The 24,538-nt window shown below is 42.3% G+C and overlaps 1 protein-coding gene across 1 annotated transcript in view; it reads left to right on the forward strand.

Annotated features, from left to right (window-relative positions):
* DOK5 (docking protein 5) overlaps positions 1-22,660 on the forward strand; it is a 472,815-nt gene extending 450,155 nt beyond the window's left edge. Inside the window, exon 9 of the mRNA XM_073607241.1 lies at positions 22,644-22,660. The gene's annotated coding sequence lies outside the window, so the exon portion shown is untranslated. The remainder of the gene's footprint in view (positions 1-22,643) is intronic.
* The last annotated feature ends 1,878 nt before the right edge of the window (positions 22,661-24,538 follow it).

Consider the following 24,538-nt stretch of genomic DNA (forward strand, 5'->3'; position numbering starts at 1 on the left):
AGACTCCGGTTTATCAGAGTCTGTTCCCAATTAATATCACCCTTCCACGCTTCAGAATATACCAGGTGGAGCCAGCGAACGATCTCAATTTAACCGAGAAACTATTAATTATTTGGGCAGTTGTGAAACTAATAACACACTTTATTAGTGGCAGTATTGCATTAGCAGTTAGACGGGAGAAGGGACGGCAAGCTCATTAATTTTAATGGACTCCAGGTTTTTATTACCTGGGGAATCTGATCAGACTGGCCTGGCGCACAAAGTGAAATCTCTGCAGTAACCGCCGCGCTCGCAAACCGATTTGTAATGATTGTTTTTATATCTCATTTTGCAGTTTGTTTGGATGCCCATTCCCCAACGTTATTGCTTGGCAATAAACGGTAAAACAATTCTATAATTCCTAGGTGTTTATTTTGTAGCGCTAATGCAGCTTTCATGGGAAGATATTTTTTGCTTTTGTCTAATTTTTTACATTCTTGTCTGGTGCGATTTTGATTCATCACTTTTTCACATGCTGATGTTTAATTGAACCACTTACCCACTGGGCACTTAAACCCCCCTTCCTAACCAGACCAATTTTCAACTTTCAGTGTTCTCACATTTTGAATGACAATTACTCAGTCATGCAACACTGTACCCATATGAAATTTTTGTCCTTTTTTTTTTCACACAAATAGAGCTTTCTTTTGGTGGTATTCTCCAATCACCGCTTCTTTATTTATTTTTTTTATTTCTTGCGCTATAAAAGAAAAAAGACTGAAAATTCTTTTTAAAAAAATGCATTTTTCTTCGTTTCTGTTATAAAATTTTGCAAATTAGTCATTTTTTCTTCATAAATTTTGGCCAAAATTTATACTGCTACATATCTTTGGTAAAAATAACCCAAATCGGTGTATATTATTTGTTTTTTGTGAAAGTTATAGCGTCCACAAGCAATGGTGCCAATCTCTGAAAATTGATCACACCTGAAGTACTGACGGGCCTCATTTCATTTCTTGAAACCCTAACAAGCCAGGAAAGTACAAATACCCCCCAAATGACCCCTTTTTGGACAGTAGACATTCCAAGGTATTTAGTAAGAGGCATGGTGAGTTTTTTGAAGTTGTAATTTTTTCACACAATTCTTTGCAAAATCAAGATTTTTTTTTTCCACAAAATTGTCATATTAGCAGGTTATTTCTCACACACAGCATATGCATACCACAAATTACACCCCAAAACACATTCTGTTACTGCTCCCGAGTTTGGCTATAAGACATGTGTGAGACTTTTACACAGCCTGGCCACATACAGAGGCCAACATTCAGGGAGCACCGTCAGGCGTTCTTGGAGCATAAATTACACACATAATTTCCTGACTACTTCTTGCAATTATAAAGGCCCTGGAGCACCAGGACAATGGACCCCATTTTGGAAAGAAGACAACCCAAAGTATAATCTATGAGGCATAATGTGTCTTTTGAACATGTCATTTTTTTCTACAATTTTTTGGAAAATGTGGAAAGAAAATTAAAACACATTGTTTTTTACACAAAGTTGTCCATTTATACAATATTTCTAACACATGGCATGTACATACCAAAAATTACACCCCAAAATACATTCTCCTACTCCTCCTGAGTACGGAGATAGCACATATGGGAGACGTTTCCACAGCCTGGCCACATACAGAGGCCCAACCTGCAGGGAGCACCATCAGGTGTTCTAGAGTCATAAATGTCAAATCTAATTTGGTTACCTATTACATTTTTGTGAGGCACACTAGTGGCATGGATGAGAACTGATGTGGCATGGATGAGCATGAATGGGGATGGATGAGCCATGGATTGGGATGGCTGAGCATGGTTGAGCCATAAATATAGATGGCTGAGTATGGATGGGATGACTGAGCATGAATGAGTATGGCTGAGTACGGATGGGAACGGTTGAGTACGGCTGGGTATAACTGGATATGGATGGGGGTGGATGGAGGGATGTGTATTGCTGAGTATGGATGGCTGAGCATGGATGTAGCCGTCATTCAGCTATGGCGCGGTTGTTAAGTGGTTAAAGTTTGTGTTAATCCTTACAGCTAACTTCTGTTATTCACTCCATTTTGGGAGCTATTAAAAGGTTTTTTGGTTTAAGTTTTTAATAAGTAAAAAAAAAATCTGGGTGATCGTCATTTACCGACCCCGTCCTTTTCTGAATGAACATAGTGAGTGATCGGTACTTATCACTCACTGTGTTCATTCATAACTGAAGCATAGTAAACTGTGTATTTACACGGGTTCTCTGTATGTACAGTATCTCACACACTTTTTTGTAAATATTTTCTTCTATCTTTTCATGTGACAACACTGAAGAAATGACACTTTGCTACAATGTAAAGTAGTGAGTGTACAGCTTGTATAACAGTGTAAATTTGCTGTCCCCTCAAAATAACTCAACACACAGCCATTAATGTCTAAACCGCTGGCAACAAAAGTGAGTACACCCCTAAGTGAAAATGTCCATGTCAGAGAGTTAAACTTCCAGTGACCAGTATGAGAGAGTGAGAGCGATGACACCAAATTTAACACACCTGCTCCCCATTCACACCTGAGACCTTGTAACACTAACGAGTCACATGACACCAGGGAGGGAAAATGGCTAATTGGTCCCAATTTGGACATTTTCACTTAGGGGTGTACTCACTTTCGAGTAGCGAACTTTGAAAGATGCAAACATGTGTTTGCAAAGTTTTTTCATTCAACCCAGTGGGCTCAATGAAAAAAACTGACGGATTGCTGTACCAACACAAGCAATGTTGGTGTAGCGATCTTCCCAGCTGTGCTATTGTGTTATGAGAGGGACACCCCCCCCCCCCCACTTGAACACACTGATTAGCGTTTGCAGCCTTTGTCTGCAAGCACTGATTTTTGTTGGACTTACGAATGAGCTCCCGGAATGGAACTTGTTTGTAAGTAGGTGACTTACTGTACAGTATATGTGCGTATATAGATGCACGCATGTCTGTTTGAGCTTTGGGATGCACACCCTTATGCAATAGGCTGCACGCATTTATGAACTGCACATTGGTTATACCAGTGGTGGCTTGTGCTCCATTGGGGGGGGTGGCGGCAAATAACTTACCCGCAACACCCCCCATCTAGGTCGGGGGGCAGCTTTGTATCCTTCCTGCATCTCCCCGGCGGCTTCATGGCGGCTTCCCCTGAGTCTTCTCCTCCTCGGCGGCTTCCTCCTCGGTCGCTTCTCCTCTCGGCCAATCTGGTCTCAGTACCTGCTTCCTGATTGGCCGGGAGGAGAGTCAGGAAGTCAATAGCGAATATTAATTCGCTATTGTCACACAAGTGGGTGGGCTCTCAGAGTGCTGTGCCCTTGAGCCCACCCTTTTTGAAGCCAATTAGAGTCTCAGGCTCCAATCATGTGGTTCTCAAAAATAAATAAAACATTGGAGTCCGGCGCCCTACGTGTAGATCAGGGGCCGGATGCATGGATTAGGGGGGCGGCGCATCTGCACCTCGTATGGACAGGCAGCCACTGGGTTATACTCGTATATCTATGTATACCCATTAGAGCTGCACAATTAATCATTAAGAATCGTTATTGCGATTTTTTTTCCTGTTGCGATCTTGACAAAGGGTTTCCCGATCTTCCCGATCTTTGGTATGCAGAGAATTTTCTCTCTGCTCTCAGCCATCAAAAGTCAAAGTCTCCGCAGTCTGCCAAGTTTTAAAACATTCTATCAGTGGAACGTTAAGTCTAAACATTGTATCAATTTGTCTTTTACATCAAAGGAATAGACTTCTGTATGTAAATTGGGAACAGTTTAACTACTTAAACACTAAACCTTTTTCTGACAGTTGTTGTTTTCAAGTTGACATCATTTTTTTTTTGCTAGAAATTGCTAGACATTACTTAGACCCCCCAAACATTATATATATATTTTTTAGTAGAGACCCTAGAGAATAAAATGGTGGTTGTTGCAATATTCTATGTAACACTGTATTTGCGCAGCAGTCTTTCAAATGCAGTTTTTTGGGGAAATGACTTTAATGAATTAAAAAAAAAAAAACAAAAAAAAAAAAAACTAACCAGTAAAGTTAGCCCAAACTGTTTTTGTATAATGTGAAAGATTTTACGCCGCGAGAATCTGATCTTTATTCTAAGCAAAAAAATTGTGATTCTCATTTTGGCCAGAATCGTGCAGCTCTAATACCATACTTCGTGCCCAGTGACTCCTGTAATCTCCAACTTACATTTCATCCATTGGCCTTTTCCCTCAAAACCAAACTTTAAAGGGTGTTAGCTTACCAAGTATTTGTTTTTTTTAATTTTTTTAAACAATTTCCAAGAATGACTTACCAGATATAGGTTACATTGTTGCATTCCAAAATCAATTTAAAAGAGAAGTACGGGAATCTGTTTTTTTTTTTTTTTTTTAAGAATCATACTTGACTAGCTGGATGCAGCATCGGTTCCCCGCCAGCTCTAACACTGAGAACCGAGCGATCAAGCACCGCTGATAGCCCGATTCTCACAGCTCCCTTAGCAGAGAGCCGGTGACTGTCAGTCACCGGCTCTCTGCTCTCTCCCCCCCCCCCCCAAACTCACTGGAGCGCTGGGCTGTGGGGGGGGGGGCAGGGGCGGGTGGCTCAGGCTCTCATTAGCTCGCTGACAGGCTGAGCCGGGTGCAGGTCCAGGCATGTGGGTATATCCCGACCATAGGGTCGTGATCTTTCCCGAGCCTGGACCGGCTCTGTGATGTCAGCAGACAGCGGACTGCAGCCCGCTGTCTGCTGAAAACGGGTCACAGGAGTGCAGAACGAACTGCACTCCTGTGATCCACAGAAGAAGTACAGTCGAACAAGCTTTCCCCATACTTCTCCTTTAAGGCATAGAGGCTTTTACAGAGAAAGTGGTCCACAGGGAAATGGTTGAATCCATACATCTAAACAAATTGTGAAGACACAGTGAAAAACATCATGATAAATAATACAGGTCGTTCTGGTCAGAGCATTAGGTATACCACATATCGATGGGACCCCAATCTGGTCGTCATGCCTCAGAACAGTGAGGGAAGAATGTCCAGTGCAACACAATGCTTTACTTTTCCATAATTATAATTTCTCTTACGACAAGAATGTTAAGGGGAAACATCTTTCCTTCCTATTGAGAGAATCAGGAGGCAAAGGGAAAATAGGAGGGGGGTATTGGAAGTGTGAGTGAAGAAGTAAGGGGTTGGGGAGATGCAAGGGAATGGGTAAAGGCGGAGAAGACTGAGGGGGCTAGAAAGACTGGGAGGGACGATAGGTTCTCCTCTTCATCAACTCCCACCCAACTTCCACTCACCCTCGGCAGAGTATTAAGGTGGGTTACTATCAACGGGAGGTGGATGAAGAACCATACATAACTTCTGTGTACAGAGGAGAAGGTGTATGCTGTCCATGCAGGCATCCAAGTATCTCTAAATTGGTCCTCTCTATTATCGAGTGACGCTGTCAAACTCTCTAAAGTTCTAATTTCCTTAAGTCTGGTGAACAAATGACTTTGGGTTGCTGGATAGGTTTGCCTTCATAAATCAGGGATGCACACCCAGGGCAGCATTTGGCGAGTGTACTGTCAATGACTTTTTATAATGGCACAGGGGCACCTGGTTAAGGTGTAGAAGATATGCCAAGGGGTCCGTGCCGAGATTAACGGAGGTCAGTTGTAAGATCGGGTTCTTCACTCCCATCTAAAATTGTTTTATGTGGGGCAGTGCTAGAATATGCATAAGAGCATGCCAGGTTCCTTATTGCAATGCCAGCACATCCTGGAGATTTGAGGGTAAGGATCACCAGGACTCTGTACCACCTAAAAAAGAGTTTATAACCCTGTTCTTGAAAATGGCTGGCAATGGTAGATTTATGGGCTAGAATAAGAAAGCCTGCCTTTATACAGTGGGGAAGGAAAGTATTCAGACCCCCTTACATTTTTCACTCTTTGTTATATTGCAGCCATTTGCTAAAATCATTTAAGTAAATTTTTTTTTCCTCATTAATGTACACACAGCACCCCATATTGTACACACAGCACCCCATATTGACAGAAAAACACATAATTGTTGACATTTTTGCAGATTTATTAAAAAAGAAAAACTGAAATATCAAATGGTCCTAAGTATTCAGACCCTTTACTGTGACACTCATATATTTAACTCAGGTGCTGTCCATTTCTTCTGATCATCCTTGAGATGGTTCTACACCTTCATTTGAGTCCAGCTGTGTTTGATTATACTGATTGGACGTGATTAGGAAAGCCACACACCTGTCTATATAAGACCTTACAGCTCACAGTGCATGTCAGAGCAAATGAGAATCATGAGGTCAAAGGAACTGCCTGAAGAGCTCAGAGACAGTTTTATGTCAAGCCACAGATCTGGCCAAGGTTACAAAAAAATTCTGCTGCACTTAAGGTTCCTAAGAGCACAGTGGCCTCCATAATCCTTAAATTGAAGACGTTTGGGACGATCAGAACTCTTCCTAGAGCTGGCTATCTGGCCAAACTGAGCTATTGGGGGAGAAGAGCCTTGGTGAGAGATGTAAAGAAGAACCCAAAGATCACTGTGGCTGAGCTCCAGAGATGCAGTCGGGAGATGGGAGAAAGTTGTAGAAAGTCAACCATCACTGCAGCCCTCGGGGCTTTATGGCAGAGTGGCCCGATGGAAGCCTCTCCTCAGTGCAAGACACATGAAAGCCCACATGGAGTTTGCTTAATTCTAATAATAATAATTCTAATAATAATAATAATTGGCCTTAATTCTAAGCAGTATGTGTGGAGAAAACCAGGCACTGCTCATCACCTGTCCAATACAGTCCCAACAGTGAAGCATGGTGGTGGTAGTATGCTGTGGGGGTGGTTTACAGCTGCAGGGACAGGACGACTGGTTGCAATCGAGGGAAAGATGAATGCGGCCAAGTACGGGGATATCCTGGACGAAAACCTTCTCCAGAGTGCTCTGGACCTCAGACTGGGCCGAAGATTTACCTTCCAACAAGACAATGACCCTAAACACACAGCTAAAATAATGAAGGAGTGGCTTCACAACAACTCCATGACTGTTCTTGAGGCCCAGCCAGAGCCCTGACTTAAACCCAATTGAGCATCTCTGGAGAGACCTAAAAATGGCTGTCCACCAACGTTTACCATCCAACCTGACAGAACCTGGAGAGGATCTGCAAGGAGGAATGGCAGAGGATCCCCAAATCCAGCTGTGAAAAACTTGTTGCATCTTTCCCAAAAAGACTCATGGCTGTATTAGATCAAAAGGGGCTTCTACTAAATACTGAGCAAAGGGTCTGAATACTTAGGACCATGTGATATTTCATTTTTGTCTTTTTTAATAAATCTGCAAAAATATCAACAATTCTGTGTTTTTCTGTCAATATGGGGTGCTGTGTGTACATTAATGAGGAAAAAAAATGAACTTAAATGGCTGCAATATAACAAAGAGTGAAAAATGTAAGGGGGTCTGAATACTTTCCGTCCCCACTGTGTGTGTGTTGTGTGTGTGTATGTATGTATATATGTATATATGTATATATATATATATATATATATATATATATATATATATATATATATATATATATATTGTGGATAGCAGGTGTGGCACAAATTATTCATCAGCATACAGTGAGTAATCTAGCATAGAGCCCTGGATCTGGTATGGATTGCAAAAATTGGGACAAATGGTAGGCTGACCTTGGGCTTGGTGGGGGTTGAACGAGGGCACCAATGCTTGGTCAGCCGGCCCTGTGGGGTGGCGTAGTGCTTACATCTAGATATTCTGAGGTCTTCCAGGTGTCGTCATTGTCTAGTGTCGGAGCCAGAAGGGAAGTCAGGGTTGTGTATCACTGGTAGTAAAGGAGAGCGCAGCGCTAAAAAAATGTGAAAATAGTTAATAACACTATTTCATATAATACAATAAATAATACTAGTCAGTGCATAAAATCCATAAGCATGTGATATCATATGGTAGACATTCTAAATTATATAAGCTGTGTCCATATAGAGGTGACACTAAAAATTGTGACACACATATACTTGGTGTTCTTAAACTGAGTCCATTTGAAAGTGAAATTCTGAAAAATGTACAACACCAAAAAGTGTGGAATTAAAAGATGAAGTGTTGATAGAAGATCCACCACTGCTCTTAAAGGAGGCTTACCAGAAAGATTGGACCCAGATGGGTGTACACCCACTGAGTCAATCGAGCTTATAAAGTGGGGATCCTTGATTGTAACTGTTGCTAGAAATGCAAATTCAGGTGACCCGGGTACTTGCAAGGATATATATGGTAAAAGGGCAGGTCCAATCAGGCATCCAAAATATATGTGGAAGGAATGTGAGCGCACATAGCGTAATACTGTATAAAAAGCTTTAAAGCATATTTATTGAAGATAAAAAACACTCACATTTCTGAAGAATAAAAAAAGCGCTTAGTAAATGGATGGTGTGGCAGTGTCAGTGGTGTCAGTAGTCTGTCCCGACGCGTTTCATCCTCTAGGACATCATCTGGGGTACCACACCACTGCATACACTGCCCTTTATATACAGTAAGAGACCCCCATGTTAAAACGTGGCTCCAATCGGCAACGCCGTTCAGTGAAAACAACTTCCGGGTACGCAAAATGGTGCAGGCCACGTGCGCTGCAAGCCTCGCTTTAGATGGATATATTGAGACGCACGGATGTACAGCACGTCATGGTAACATCCTGCGTTACAAGCCTCACTACTTGCTCACATAGAACTCGCAGAGCGCATGCCCGGAACACATCAATGTGTCGCTGACGGCGTGTGAGTTGAGGAGCCGGCGTCGTGACGTCACGCCGCTGCCCTTCTAGCGTCACTATGAAAGAAGACAGGTGGAGCACACAGCGGAGAGGTCTCTATGCTTACAACGAGACGCCTGCTCAAAGATTTATATAAACTAACTAGTAACGGGGTGTCTTACTAAAAAATATTAAATAATAAACTGTATACATAAAATTAGAAGGTCCTGTATCACAAGGTGGACATAAAAAATTTAAAACAAATAAAACATATCTCACCCATTCATTACGAATGGGTAGTATGAATGTGTATATTCATAGACCTTATATTACACTGGTTGTTACAGACAAAATAGTATAAATATGTATATTACTAAACCTTGTAACAAAAATATAGGTAAGCCAGATTACATTTATGAGTGACATTAGAATAGTATCTATCCAAAAAAAAAGTGAAAAAAAATTATATAAAAATGTGTAGAACATAAAAATATGAAAATGGAGCCACGGTCTAACATGGAAATCTAAACTGACAGATACATATTCCATAAACCAAAGTGACAAATGCTTATTCTAAAAAAAAAAAAAATCATATGAACAATGTATATTATAAATATTATCCAATGCGGACAAAAGCATTTATAGTTCAAGAAGAGAAAGCGTACTAATTTAAGATTGATTAATAAAGGAATTAATGTCCCACTCGACATTGAGCCCCAGTGGCGAGTGGGACTGGAGCTCATATATCCAGTAAGTCTCTAACTGTGATACGCCCCGAGTTAGAGCCCCTCCCCGCCAGGGGGGGACATATCTATCGATAATGAGAAATTGTGATCCTGACGGGTCTCGGTTGTGGTACTTTCTGTAGTGTCTATGGACAGTATGTTTCGTATCCGCCCCAATTATTTTTGCCACATGTTCGCCTACCCGGACGGAAAAAGTCAGAGTAGTACGGCCTACATAGTGTTTCCCGCATGGGCAGGTAATAAGGTATACAACGTACCTCGTTGCGCACGTACAGAACATTTTAATTGGGTAGATTTTATTAGTTACATTTGATCGAAATTCGAGTGTCTTATGTCTACCAATTGTGTTATATTGACACACTGTACATTTTTTGCATGGAAAGTAACTTACCAACTCATGAAAGAAGGTGGGACGTCTGGGGGGGTCAATTATATTGGGAACAATTTTATTCTGTATGGAGGGAGCTCCTCTGTAAATGACTTTGGGTCGTTCGGGTAAAATGTTACCCAGGACACGATCACTCTTTAGCACTTCCCAATGCCGTTCTATAATAGTTTTAATGTCTCTATGCTGAGTTGAGAAAGAAGTCACCATAGAGTATTTAAAGGCATCATTGGATGTACGAGGAGTTTTGGAGGTCAGTAATGATCTCCTATCCATTTGCATGGCATGTTGTAGTTCTAATTCAAGGGTAACTGAATCGTACCCCTTATCTAGGAATTTTTGCTTTAAAGACGGTGCCTGTACTTGGAATGTATCAATGTTGGTGCAATTCCTTCTTAGCCTTAAAAACTGGCTGCGAGGGACTTATCCCAGCCAAGATCTTGGAGCTTCTCCGATTGGAGCCACATTTTAACATGGGGGTCTCTTACTGTATATAAAGGGCAGTGTATGCAGTGGTGTGATGATGTCCTAGAGGACGAAATGCGTCGGGACGGACTTCTGACACCACTGACACTGCCACACCATCCATTTACTAAGCGCTTTTTTTAGAAATGTGTTTTTTATCTTCAATAAATATGCTTTAAAGCTTTTTATACAGTATTACGCTATGTGCTCTCACATTCCTTCCACATATATTTTGGATGCCTGATTGGACCTGCCCTTTTACCATATATATCCTTGCAAGTACCCAGGTCACCTGGATTTGCGTTTCTAGCAACCGTTACCGTCAAGGATCCCCACTTTATAAGCTCGATTGACTCAGTGGGTGTACACCCATCTGGGTCCAATCTTTCTGGTAAGCCTCCTTTAAGAGCAGTGGTGGATCTTCTATCAACACTTCATCTTTTAATTCCACACTTTTTGGTGTTGTACATTTTTCAGAATTTCACTTTCAAATGGACTCAGTTTAAGAACACCAAGTATATGTGTGTCACAATTTTTAGTGTCACCTCTATATGGACACAGCTTATATAATTTAGAATGTCTACCATATGATATCACATGCTTATGGATTTTATGCACTGACTAGTATTATTTATTGTATTATATGAAATAGTGTTTAATAACTATTTTCACATTTTTTAGCGCTGCACTCTCCTTTACTACAATTTTTCTTACAAGATTAGATCACTTGTTGTGTTAGCTGCTTATCTTTTTTATAGGACAGCGCGATATTTACACATATTTTTCTCTCCACTTTGTATATCACTGGTGTCAGCAGGAATTGTAGGGAGAGAGGCCTTTTTGAAATGTATGAGAATTGTGAGATTGTGGCTCCTATGGTGGGGTAAGACCTGAGAATTCTGTAGTGCTTGACTAAGACCAATGGGAGGGCAGACAAGACAACTGGGAAGGCGAGCTGTTAAATTTGGGCCCAAATTTTGTTTGATGGGAAGCACACCATATCACTACTCTGGACAAGTGCAGGGCTTTATAGTATAGTGTCAAATTGGGTAGACCAACACCTCCCAGTTGTTTAGGGAGCGTAAGTAAAGTGTGCCGCATTGTTAACCGCTTTGTTGCTAAAAAAAAAAAAATTAATCAACATAGTGCAGAGTGAAATGAAGAAGGATTGAGGATCAATGAGATATACATGTAAAATCTGAGGGAGTGTTGTCATTTTGAAGGCGTTGCCTGCCATACCATGTAAGCGTTAAGGTATGCCAGAGTCGGAGCTCTGAACAAATTTTTGGCAGCAATGGGGTTAAATTGGCCTACTAAGTGTAGTTGGGTTGGAGGGGAGCTTGATGCCCAGGTCCTGCACAGTGGTTGGGGTCCATCAAAACGGGTTAAGTAGTTTCAGAGCAGCAGGTCAGTCAGAGGAAAGAGAAACATTCAGGGCTACCAAGTATTAATAATGGTGGAAGAAGTTGTATCCAGCCACTCTCATGCCCTGATGGCTTGGTTGAGCCCATGTTATAGCACTCAAAGCATCTGTTATAGAGAACTGGTGGCCTATGCATACTATTTTGATGAGTTAAGAACTACTGATAATGCGCCCCCCCCTTCTCCCTAAAATTACATCATACATCCCAAAGATATGCATCAACTTCATTAGAAAAAGCCAAAATACTCTTTTGCCTAACCAGACACCACCTTAATAAACCAAGTAACATGCAGCTAAATCTGCTTTGGCTATCTCAAATACAATTCCTGTTTATGAGTAAAAGTGAAACCCTAATTAAACAGGAATCTGCGGAAGGCCGCTTATTACATTTTTTGAGGTTTTTTTTCCCTCCGGATCTGTCGCTTTATACTTGTCGACCGCCTTCTTATTTTCTGAGATGTTCTATCTCAGGAGCTTTATGATCAGTTAATTAAAAAGTGATAATCCCTGTGACTCTTGAGCTCTAAAAGGTCAAGGTGACCTTATAAAAGAAGTGCTGATTCCAACGTCAATCAAGAAACCTTTGTTCTAGTATGTACGCTTAACTGTAGATCTTACGGTACTTTGTGCATGATGACAAAGCTCAAGACATAGATGAGCATTTCATTTTTTTTAAACACAGACGTATCCATGGGGTGTAATGTTCAGACGGGGCCCTCTCATAATCTCATAACCAGTGATTTACTGGTTGCTTTTTTTTCTTTTTTTGCTACAAAAGTGTGATTGGGTTCTTCATTTTCAAAAAACCTACTCGATGTTAAGTGTTCATATGTTTAGAGTAGAGCAGCCTTTCTTAACCAGGGTTCCGTGAAAGCCTAAGGTTCCCCTGGAGGTTGCTAAGAGTTCCTTGAGCAATGAGAAATTTCTGCCTCTCAGATAAGTTCCCACTGAAAACCATTATCTTCCCAATAATGAGAAGGGTTAGGAGCATTTTTCTTAGTGACCACCACACTATGTCATACAAATGCCTATTCAGAATATTTCCAATGTAGTCACAGAACAGTCAAGCTCTGGTGTACACTTGGGTACTGGTCCTACGGTTCAATGAACCTTAAAGCATTCAACCTTCGCTAGGCGAGCCTATGGCACTCGGTGTCACCATTGTACCCTTTGGATAAATTCTTTATTTTCCCTTTATTTTCGAATACACGCTGTAATAGATTGGCTGATTAATGGATAACCTGTAAGTGAATTATTGTGTATATCACAGATCAAGGACATGTTGAAACGCAACTCCTACAAAGTCTTCTACAAAGAAATGTTATATATCTATACTAAACATGTTTATGAAATTACTGTCACTTTTATATTTCATTCCATTAATTCATTCATTGTCTGCAGTTTTTAAAAAAATTAAAAAATATCCTTCCGCTTGTAGACTTCGTATATGTCTTTCAAGGACGCCTTGTCTTTTTCCAAAGTCTGTGCATGAGGAATTTGCCGCACAATGCTTTATTTAAACAATAGAGTGAACATGGGATAATAAGCTGTTCAGAAACAGGTTTCTTTTCAGCTCTTCTCTCCTGGCCTCCGAGATCTTAACATTTCCTTGTTTCATTATGCACTTGGCATTTCTTTTGACATATCTTGCTTGGGTCGGCCGGTGTTTGAAATGTAAAAAGACCAGAAGACGTTCAAATTAACGAAAACATAATGTGAGGGATTGACATTTGGAGAAAAAAAAAGAGGAAAAAGCCAAGAGATTTAGATTGCATACACCATCATTAGATGTAAGAATATAATCATTATATTTTTTTTTTGTTCTTTAGCCTAATTAAGTGACAGGTTCCTGAAGTTTTATAAATAATAAACATGGCAAGGATCTGGGACACATATCAAATCACGTGTAGAAATTATATTTTTTAGGGCCATAGTTATTGTTGTACCCAGGGCCGGTGAAAAGCTTTTTGTCTACTTAGGCGAAAGTGCATTCTTACCCCCCCCCATCCATCCGGCACATCCTCCCCACGCCATCCTGCCGCCAGACCCACCACTGTGAGAGGATGATGTTGTGACAGGAGAGGGATATCTGGGCAGTGTGACAGGAAGGGGGCAGTGGGTCAAGAGGTGGGCAATGAGACAAATGGGGGGGTGAGACGGGGGGGGGGCAGCGGGACAAGAGGGAGGCCATGGAAAGGGAGGGGGCAGCGGGACAGGAGGGGGGGCAGGGTGCCAAAGTAGCAGGGTGACAAGAGGGTAGCAGGAAGACAGTAGCGGGACAGGAGAGGGACAGTGGGACAGAAGGGGCAGTGCAACTCTGATTTCACACACCTTGGGAATGACCAGTTCTCCCAGATGGGGGACAGCGTGACAGGTGGGGGGCAGTGTGACAAGATGAAGGCAGTGGGACAGGAGGGTGGCAGTGTCACGGGAGGTGGGCAGCGTGACAGGAGGGGGGCAGGGTGACAAGAAGGGGACAGCTTGACAGGAGGGGGCAGTGGGCATAGAGGGACAGTGAAACAGGAGATGGGCAGTGTCACAGGAGGGGGGCAGTGGGACAGGAGGGAGGCAGCATCACAGGAGGTGGGCAGTGGGACAGGAGGGAGGCAGCATCACAGGAGGTGGGCAGTGGGACAGGAGGGGGGCAGCGGGACTGGAGGGGGCAGTGTCACAGGAGGTGATCAGCAGCACAGTAGGTGGGCAGCGGGACAGGAGGGGGGCAGCGTGAGAGGAGGGGGGGCAGCAGGACAGGAGAGGGGCAGTGGGACAGGAGGGGGGCAGCGTCACAGGAGATGGGTAGTGGTACAGGAGGGGGCAGTATCACAGGAGGTGGGCAGCATCACAGGACAGGAGGTGGGCAGGATGACAAGAGCGGGCAGCGGGAAAAGAGGGGACAGTGAGACAGGAGAGTGGCAGCGGGACAAGAGGGGGACAGTGTCACAGGAGGGTGACAAAAGGGGGCAGCATGACAGGAAGGGGGCAGCAGTGGGACAGGAAGGGGACAACATTACAGGAGGGGCAACATCACAGGAGGGGAGCAGTGGGACAAGAGGGGAGCAACTCTATCTTGCCAATCCCTCCTTTCCCTTCCCTTTAACTTTCCACAGATTTTCTTGAAGAAAAATTTTCTTCCTTCCTTCTCTCTTTCATTTCTTTCCCTTCTTGTCTTCTTTTGTTTCTTTGCCTTCCTTGGGCCCTTACTTTTTCTTCCTTTCCTTAACATAACATAACTCCCCATTCCTTTCCTTTTATCATTCTTTTTGTTCTTTCTCTTCGTTCCTTTCCTCTCTCTCACACTCTCTCTCTTTGTACCTCTCCCCTGGCTTTTCTTTCCTCCTTCTTTTCTGTATTTCTTCCTTCCTTTCTTCCTACTCTTCCACTAATCTATCAGTTGGATATCTATCTCTCTGCCAGGTTGGGTATACAAGCTGCCAGCACTAAAACTAGATGCCTTGGTGTACTCAGATTGCCAAAATGCCCTCTCATACATCAAAATTAAACAGAGTGACACAGTTGACGTGAGATGGAACAGGATCTCGGGTAGATCTGTCACCTCCTCACGCCCGTGGCTGATGCAGTACTTGAAAGGAACATGATCTGAGGGACAAGGACAGATGTTCTCCAGCTAATGGTGACAACTTGGCCATCTGTTCGCAGCAATTTTACTTCCTGTTGATCTCCGTCCTGACCCACATTCCTAAACACCTAGCAGATGGTGGCCATCAAAGGCCCAGCAATATGCAGACAGCCATGTAAATATGATTTTCCACATAATCTTATTCTTGTTCAGCATATGGCTGAAGACTAAATTAGCATTTCTTTAAAATAATTTTAATTTTTTTTTCCTTCTTTCGTACGTTTCAACTTTGTAGTAAAAAAAAAAGAAGCTTCCTTGCTGTAAAAAAATGTTGTTCTCGGCTATTAAGTATATAAAAACAGATGACACAGGCAAAAAAGATTAAGTTGTACAGGGAACGGCTTAATCGTATGTTAATAAAATTCAATCGGTGTACAAATATTTTTATTATTGAGGCAGAATGTTGGAGATTTTATTACAGCGTGAAAGCATCAATGAATTGGTAAACAGTATTAAAAAAAAAAAAAGGAAAAAAGCGAGATTGCTTTGGAGCTTAGCATAATGCATATAAATAAGACCAATATATTAGCTTTAAAGAGCAAAGAATACAAGCATTGTATAGCATTGTATTATACAAAATAAATAGATCAAATATCATGTCGTTATAACTGTTTACCTAATTAGTTATCCACTTAGCTAAATGGGATACATTCATTTATTGATATCCGCCTTTTGTAAAGGTTTCTTTTAAACATTTTTAACTACTTTTTAAATACTTTCATGAAATAGAAATAGATTTTTATTATTTTTATAGTTTTATCTCCACTTAAAGTAAAACAAAAATGTGAACTAACACTGTACACAACACACACACCCCCTGGTCCCCGCTGCACTTACCTCCTTGGGTGATTAGCTGGCACTGTCTTTGATGCCATTGCAGCGGTCTGGGGATTGGAAAGCCCGGCTATTCTTCCCCTTTTTTCCTTATGTAGCATCCTCTAGTGTGTGCTACTAGATGTGAGAGTAGGTAAAAGCATTTCTGGCCAGCAATAAACCCGAGTCACTGAAATGGGTCAGGGTTACTAAAGGCCAGCTCTATGGTGCCTTCCCTCTGGTGTCTGGACGGTTGGAGAACCTTATAGAACTAGAGGGCGTGTTAGAAACCATGAATCAGACTGAGACAGAACTACAGTTAAATCTCACTTGTTTAATAATAATAAAAAAAAGGTAAACAGAGTAAATGTAGTCAAAATATAGCCAGAGTTCAGGAACCGGAACGGATAGTCAGACAAGCCAAAATGTCAGGGAGCCAGAGATGAGCGTAGTAGAACAGCAAGCAGGATCTGGAGCCAGAAGGAATGTCAGCCAAGCAAGTCTTTAACAGGAACACAGGGGAGTGTCTCTAGAGATGTGACCAAAGCGAAGGCAGAGATCATCTGGACTGGACGGCTTAAGTAGGCAGGACTGACAGGCAGGATATCATCTACAGGTGAGTCACTGTGGAGAGATAGGAGCTGGCAATTAGCCGACAGTTGAGTGGCCAGCTCAGAGAAGGAAGGGCTGAGCCCAGCCCTGACAACAGCATCATGAAGGCCAAGGACCATACCAGACAGGTCAGGGATAAAGTTGTGGAGAAGTTTAAAGCAGGGTCAGGTTATAAAAAAAATATCCCAAGCTTTGAACATCTCACGGAGCTCTGTTCAATCCATCACCTGAAAATGGAAAGAGTATGGAACAACTGCAAACCTAACAAGACATGGCCATCCACCTAAACTGACAGGCCAGACAAGGAGAGCATTAATCAAAGAAGCAGCCAAGAGGTCCATGGTAACAACTATTAGTCATGCTCTCCACAAATCTGGCCTTTATGGAAGAGTGGAAAGAAGAAAACAATTGTTGAAAGAGAGCCATAAGAAGTCCCACTTGCAGTTTGCGAGAAGCCATGTGGGGGACACAGCAAACATGTGGAAGAATGTGTTCTGGTCAAATGAGACCAAAATTGAACTTTTTGGTCTAAAAGCAAAAAGCTTTATTGTGTGGAGGAAAACTAACACTGCACATCACCCTGAACACACCATCCCCACCATGAAACATGGTGGTGGCAGCATCATGTGGTGGGGATGCTTTTCTTCAGAAGGGACAGGGAAGCTGGTCAGAGTTGATGGAAAGATGTATGGAGCCAAATACAGAAGAAAACCTGTTAGAATCTGCAAAAGACTTGAGACTGGGGCGGAGGTTCACCTTCCAGCAGGACAACGACCCTAAACATACAGCCAGAGCTACAATGGAATGGTTTAGATCAAAGCATATTCATGTGTTAGAATGGCCCAGTCACAGTACAGACCTAAATCACATTGAGAATCTGTGGCAAGACTTGAAAATTGCTGTTCTCCATCCAAACTGACAGAGCATGAGCTATTTTGCAATGAAGAATGGGCAAAAATGTCACTCTGTAGATGCCCAAAGCTGGTAGAGACATCCCCAAAAAGACTTGCAGCTGTAATTGCAGAGAAAGGGGGTTCTACAAAGTATTGACTCAGGGGGGCGCCATACAAATGCCCCCCACACACTTTTCACATATTTATTTGTAAAAAATGTGGAAAACCATTTATCGTTTTCCTTCCACTTCAAAATGATGTGCCACTTTTTGTTGGTCTATCACATAAAATCATAATAAAATACATTTATGTTTTTGGTGGTAACATGACAAAATGTGGAAAATTGCAAGGGGTATAAATACTTTTTCAAGGCACTGTCAAGTGACCATTTGTTTGCTCTGTACCTTCCCCAGTCTATTCAAAAAATAAATTTGTCTGGAGCTACTTCAAACTGTAAAACAAGAACTGTTTAAAATGCAATAATAAAATATGCGTCTCCGAAAAGAAGAAAATAGATATAGAGTTATGTTTGTATGTTTATATACAACACATCAGCGGTGGAACTACCAGGGTTGCAAACTTCACACTTGCGACTGGGCCCTGGTTTTCCACCTCTGTTGGGAGGCCCCCAAGATGGCAGAAACTTGCGTGACTTGGAACTGGTTCACACTGTTGTGACCCCAAAGTCGTGAGACCTACTTGCGATTTCCTTGAGATTCCCTTGTGACTTGCTTGCTATTTCACTGCAACTTCCTTGCAACGCAACTTTTGTGATTTAAAGGGTCTTTTAAAGGAGAATTACAGCCAAAGCTCTTTTGGCTGTACTTCTCCTATGGATCACAGGAGTACAGAACGTTCTGCACTCCTGTGAGCCGTTTTTAGCAGACAGCAGGCTGAAGCCCACTGTTGGCTGACGTCACAGAGCTGGTCCGAGCTCAGGAAGGATTGCGACCATTTGGTCAGGATCCGCGCACATGCCTGGACCGACACCCTGCTCAGCCTCTCAGTGAGCCGCTGAGAGCCTGAGCCGGCCGCTCCCACCCCCTCCACAGCCCAGGGCTCCAGTGAGCAAGGGGGAGGGGGGCAGAGCAAGGATCCGTGACTGACAGTCACCAGCTCCCTGCTCAGGGAGCACTGAGAACCGAGTGATCAGCTGTGTTTAATCGCTCAGTTCTCAGTGTTAAAACCAGTGGGGGACAAAAGTCTGAATAACAAATATAATTCACATACTTTTTCCTTTTTGAGAATTTAAAGAGTAAAGGGCTCAGTGGTAAGGGCCCCAGGCTTGGAGGGAAGGGCCCCAAGACCAGAGAAGAGGGTCTCAGGGCTGATTGAAAGGAACCCAGCAGTCAGGGGGCCCTTCATTGTTTCTTGCATTGGGGCCCTGAAGGTTCTATTTCCCCCTCTATAACACAAATTGGTGGGGGGGTATTTAAGAACAACTTCATGAAGCGCTAGCCTGGATATTTATTTTACTGTAAAGGAAACATTGTCTCTATTTAATAAGGATTATAGGGGAAAGTCAGAATCTTTGTTTTACAGCATTGTAGCATGGATTCATAAAACTCAATAAAGCCTAGTTTGCAAAGCACCAACTAAATGGTAATGCAGAAAAATTTGACTCTGATAAACTAAACTGAAATAGGAAAAGAATATATAACAATAAATATTCTACTTCACATTCCACTGCATTGGAAGAAAGGCGAGAAGAGGAATTGCAATTGGTCTGGAAAAGTTAATTAAACTTCCACAATAAAGTATTGAAAGCAGTTGAATCTCCCTTCTGAATCAGCTGACACAGCGGCTTGTGAAATTAATTTTAAAAGCTGTTCGCAAGGTACAGAGAGCCGCCCTGTCTACCAGAGTGATCAGTGTCCTCGTAGCATGGATTTAGGGCAGGTTGTAAACTCAGCTGCCCGATTTGTAACTCTGACGGGCGGTACCCGGATTTGGCAGCAAGCTTGGTGTTCTGTCGTTCAGCCTGAGATGGGTGTCCGACAAGATTTGCATTGTTACCGGGAGATTAAGCAAAGAGTTTGGCCATTGTTTGAGGACTTTAATCATCAAGATTAAAAACAGCATGACACTTCTACTAGAACGACATTTAGGGAGACAGATCATAGGCTGCCCACTGTGCTGCAAGGTCATCTAAACCGAGCATATGAAACAAAAAAAGAAACCATTTTATTATACAATTTTCTACATACAGTGCCTTGCAGAAGTATTCATCCCCCTTGGCATTTTTCTTGTTTTGTTGCCTCACAACCTGGAATTAACATGGATTGTTGGAGGATTTGCATCATTTAATTTACAGAATATCCCCACAACTTTAAAGATTTTTTTTTTATTGTGAAGCAAACAACAAATAGGACAAAATAACCGAAAAGGTTAATCGGCATAACTATTCACCCCCCTAAAGTCAATACTTTGTAGAGGCACCTTTTGTGGCTATCACAGCTCCAAGTCGCTTTGGATAAGTTTCTATGAGTTTTCCACATCTTACCACTGGGATTTTTGCCCATTACTCCACTGCTCCAGCTCATTCAAGTTGGATGGTTTGCGCTTGTGAACAGCAATCTTTACGTCTGACCACAGATTTTATATTGTATTGAGGTCTGGGCTTTGACTAGGCCATTCCAACACATCTACATGTTTCCCCTTAAACCACTCAAGTGTTGCTTTAGCAGTGTATTTGAGGTCATTGTCCTGCTGGAAGGTGAACCTCCTCAAATCACACACTGAGTGGTACAGGTTTTGCTCAAGAATATCCCTGTATTTAGCACCATCCATCTTTCCCTCAACTCTGACCAGTTTCCCAGTCCTGACTGCTGAAAAACATCCCCACAGCATGATGCTGCCACCACCATGTTTCACAGTGGGGATGGTGTTCTTTGGGTGATGTGATGTGTTGGGTTTGCGCCAGACATAGCATTTATTTGATGGCCAAAAAGTTCAATTTTAGTCTCATCAGACCAGAGCACCCTCCTCCATACATTTTGGAAGTGTCCCGCATGCCTTTTCGCAAACTAAAAACGTGCCATTTTGTTTTTTGCTGTAAGTAATGGCTTTCTTCTGGCCACTCTGCCATGAAGCCCAACTCTATGGAGCGTACGGCTTATTGTCGTCCTATGTACAAATACTCCAGTCTCTGCTGTGGAACTCCGCAGCTCCTCCAGGGTTACCTTAGGTCTCTGTGCCGCCTCTCTGATTAATGCCCTCCTTGCCCGGTCCGTGAGTTTTGGTGTGCGGCCGTCTCTTGGCAGGTTTGCTGTGGTGCCATGTTCTTTCCATTTGGTTATGATAGATTTGATGGGGCTCCTAGGGATCGTCAAAGATTTGGATATTTTTTTTATAACCTAAACCTGACTTGTACTTCTCAACAACATTTTCCCTTACTTGTTTGGAGAGTTCCTTGGTCTTCATGGCAGTGTTTGGTTAGTGGTGCCTCTTGCTTAGGTGTTGCAGTCTCTGGGGCCTTTCAAAAAAGGTGTGTCTATGTAATGACAGATCATGTGACACTTAGATTGCACACAGGTGGACATCATTTCACTAATTATGTGACTTCTGAAGGTAATTTTTTTGCACCAGAGCTTTTTATGGGCTTCATAACAAAGGGGGTGAATACATACACACATGCCAATTATCAGTATTTTATTTCTGAAAAATAGTTTTATGTATATATTTTTCTAATTTTACTTCACCAAGTTAGACTATTGTGTTCTGATCCATCACATATAATTCAGATAAAAAAAAACATTTAACTAAAGGCTGTAATGTAATAAAATAGGTAAAAAGCCAAGGGGGGTGAATACTTTTGCAAGGCAAGGTATTTGTGTTCTGAACATATAGGCTTATCTCATTCTTTACCTATTTCTATATACACTAGATTGTCAAAAGTATTGGGACGCCTGCCTTTACTCGCACATGAACTTTAATAGCATCCCAGTCTTAGTTCATAGGGTTCAATATTGAGTTGGCCCACCCTTTGCAGCTATAACAGCTTCAACTCTTCTGGGAAGGCTGTCCACAAGGTTTAGGAGTGTGTCTATGGGAATGTTTGACCATTCTTTCAGAAGAGCATTTGTGAGGTCATATATATGCAGGCCGGTCTAGTTCCTCCACCCCAAACTCTCTCAGCCATGTCTTTATGGACCTTGCTTTGTGCACTGGCCTATATTATTTGGTTATGGTGTGGGGGTTGTTTTTCAGGGGTTGGGCTTGGCCCCTTAGTTCCAGTGAAGGGAACTCTTAAGGCGCCAGCATACCAAGACATTTTGGACAATTTCATGCTCCCAACTTTGTGGGAACAGTTTGGGGATGGCCCCGTCCTGTTCCAACATGACTGCGCACCAGTGCACAAAGTAATGTCCATAAAGACATGGATGAGCGAGTTTGGGGTGGAGGAACATGACTGTCGTGCACAGAGTCCTGACCTAAACACGATAGAACACCTTTGGGATGAATTAGAGCGAAGACTGTGAGCCAGGCCTTCTTGTCCAACATCAGTGCCTGACCTCACAGATGCGCTTCTGGAAGAATGGTCAAAAATTCCCATAGACGCACTCCTAAACCTTGTGGACGGCCTTCCCAGAAGAGTTGAAGCTGTTATAGCTGCAAAGGGCGGGCCAACTCAATATTGAACCCTACGGACTAAGACTATGATGCCATTAAATTTCATGTGTGTAAAGGCAGGTGTCCCAATACTTTTAGTAATATGTATAGTGTATCTTAGGCTGCCCAATGTGCTGTGAGGTCATCTGAACCGAGCCTATGAAACAAAATATTAACCATATTGTTGTTAATTATTTTACATATTTGTGTTCTGAACATATAGGCTTATCTCATTCTTTACCAATTTCTATATATTTCAGAGCATGAATTTTCTATATGATGGATGCCAAAGGAAAACCATTGCAGGCAAGTGTACCACCAGAAAATTTAAAGAGACGCTGTCACCTTGCTCATGCCAGGTCAAGTGATGGTGTTCTGGAAAAGTTGGAAAAAGTTTAAAGATGTAGCTAGACCTGTCGGGTTATCATGCTGGTATTGTTATCCTAACCTTAGGGTTTTGATATTGGTGTAAATAATCTGGTTCCTAGGCAGGCGGCTTCTACAACCCAGGGGATCTCCGTAGTCTTCTTGGCTTGTAGAACCGTGGCAAAAAGTTTTGAGAATGACACAAATATTAATTTTCACAGTCTGCTGCCTCCGTTTTTATGATGGCAATTTGATCATCAAGAATTTCAAGGAGAGAAGTTTATTGATATGAAGAAGGCTTCAGAGTGCCCAATTAGCATATACTCCAGAATGTTATAAAGAGTGATCAGATGAATTGCAATTAATTGCAAAGTCCCTCTTTGCCATGAAAATGAACTTAATCCCAAATAAAACATTTCCACTACATTTCAGCCCTGTCACAAAAGGACCAGCTGACATCATGCTAGTGATTCTCTCATTAACACAAGTGTAAGTGTTGACAGGAAAAAGGCTGGAAATCCCTCTGTAATGCTGATTGAGTTCGAATAACAGACTGTAACCTTCAAAAGGAGGATGGTGCTTGAAATCATTGTTCTTCCTCTGTTAACCATGGTTACCTGTGAGGAAACTCATGCAGCCGTCATTGCTTTGCACAAAAAAGGGATTCACAGGCAAGGATATTGCTGCCTAAACCAGCCATTTATCGGATCATCAAGAGTTTCAAGGAGAGAAGTTTATTGGTATGAAGAAGGCTTCAGAGTGCCCAAGAAAGTCCAGCAAGCGCCAGGACCGTCCCCTACAGTTGATTCAGCTGAGGGATCAGTGGCACCACCAGTGCAGAGCTTGCTCAGGAATGGCAGCAGGCAGGTGTGAGTGAGTGCATTTGCACGCACAGTGAGGAGAAGACTTTTGGAAGATGGTCTGGTGTCAAGAATGGCAGCAAAGAAGCCACTTCTCTCCAGGAAAAACATCAGGGACAGACTGATATTCTGCAAAAGGTACAGGGATGGAACTGCTGAGGAGAGGGGGAAAGTAATTTTCTCTGATAAATCCCCTTTCTGATTGTTTGGGGTATCCGAAAAAAACCTTGTCCGGAGAAGAAAAGGTGAGCGCTACCATCAGTCCTGTGTCATGCCAGCAGTAAAGCATCCTGAAACCATTCATGGGTGGGCTTGCTTCTCAGCCAAGGGAGTGGGCTCACTCACAATTTTGTCTAAAAACACTGCCATGAATAAAAAATGGTACAAAAACATCCTCCGAGAGCAACTTCTCCCAACCATCCAAAACAGTTTGGTGAGGAACAATGCCTTTTCCAGCATGATGGAGCACCTTGGCATCAGGCAACTGTGATAACTAAGTGGCTTGGGGAACAAACCATGGAAATTTTGGGTCCACAGCTAGGAAACTCCCCAAACCTTAATCCCATTGAGAACTTGTGGTCAATCCTCAAGAGGTGGGTGAATGAAAAAAACCCCACAAATTCTGACAAACTCCAAGCATTAAATATGCAAGAATGGGTGGCCATCAGTCAGGATGTGGCCCAGAAGATGATGGACAACATGCCAGGCCCGGATTGCACAGGTCTTGAAAAAGAAGGGTCAACACTGCAAATATTGACTCTTTGCATAAACTTCATGTAATTGTAAATAAAAGCCTTTGACATTTAGGAAATGCTTGTAATTGAACTTCAGTATCCCATAGTAACATCTGACAAAAAGATCTAAAAACACTGAAGCAGCAGACTTTGTGAAAATTTATATTTGTGTCATTCTCAAAACATTTGGCCACC

Source organism: Aquarana catesbeiana, linkage group LG12, assembly GCF_042186555.1.
Source record: "Aquarana catesbeiana isolate 2022-GZ linkage group LG12, ASM4218655v1, whole genome shotgun sequence".
In the NCBI taxonomy this organism is placed as follows: Eukaryota; Metazoa; Chordata; class Amphibia; order Anura; family Ranidae; genus Aquarana; species Aquarana catesbeiana.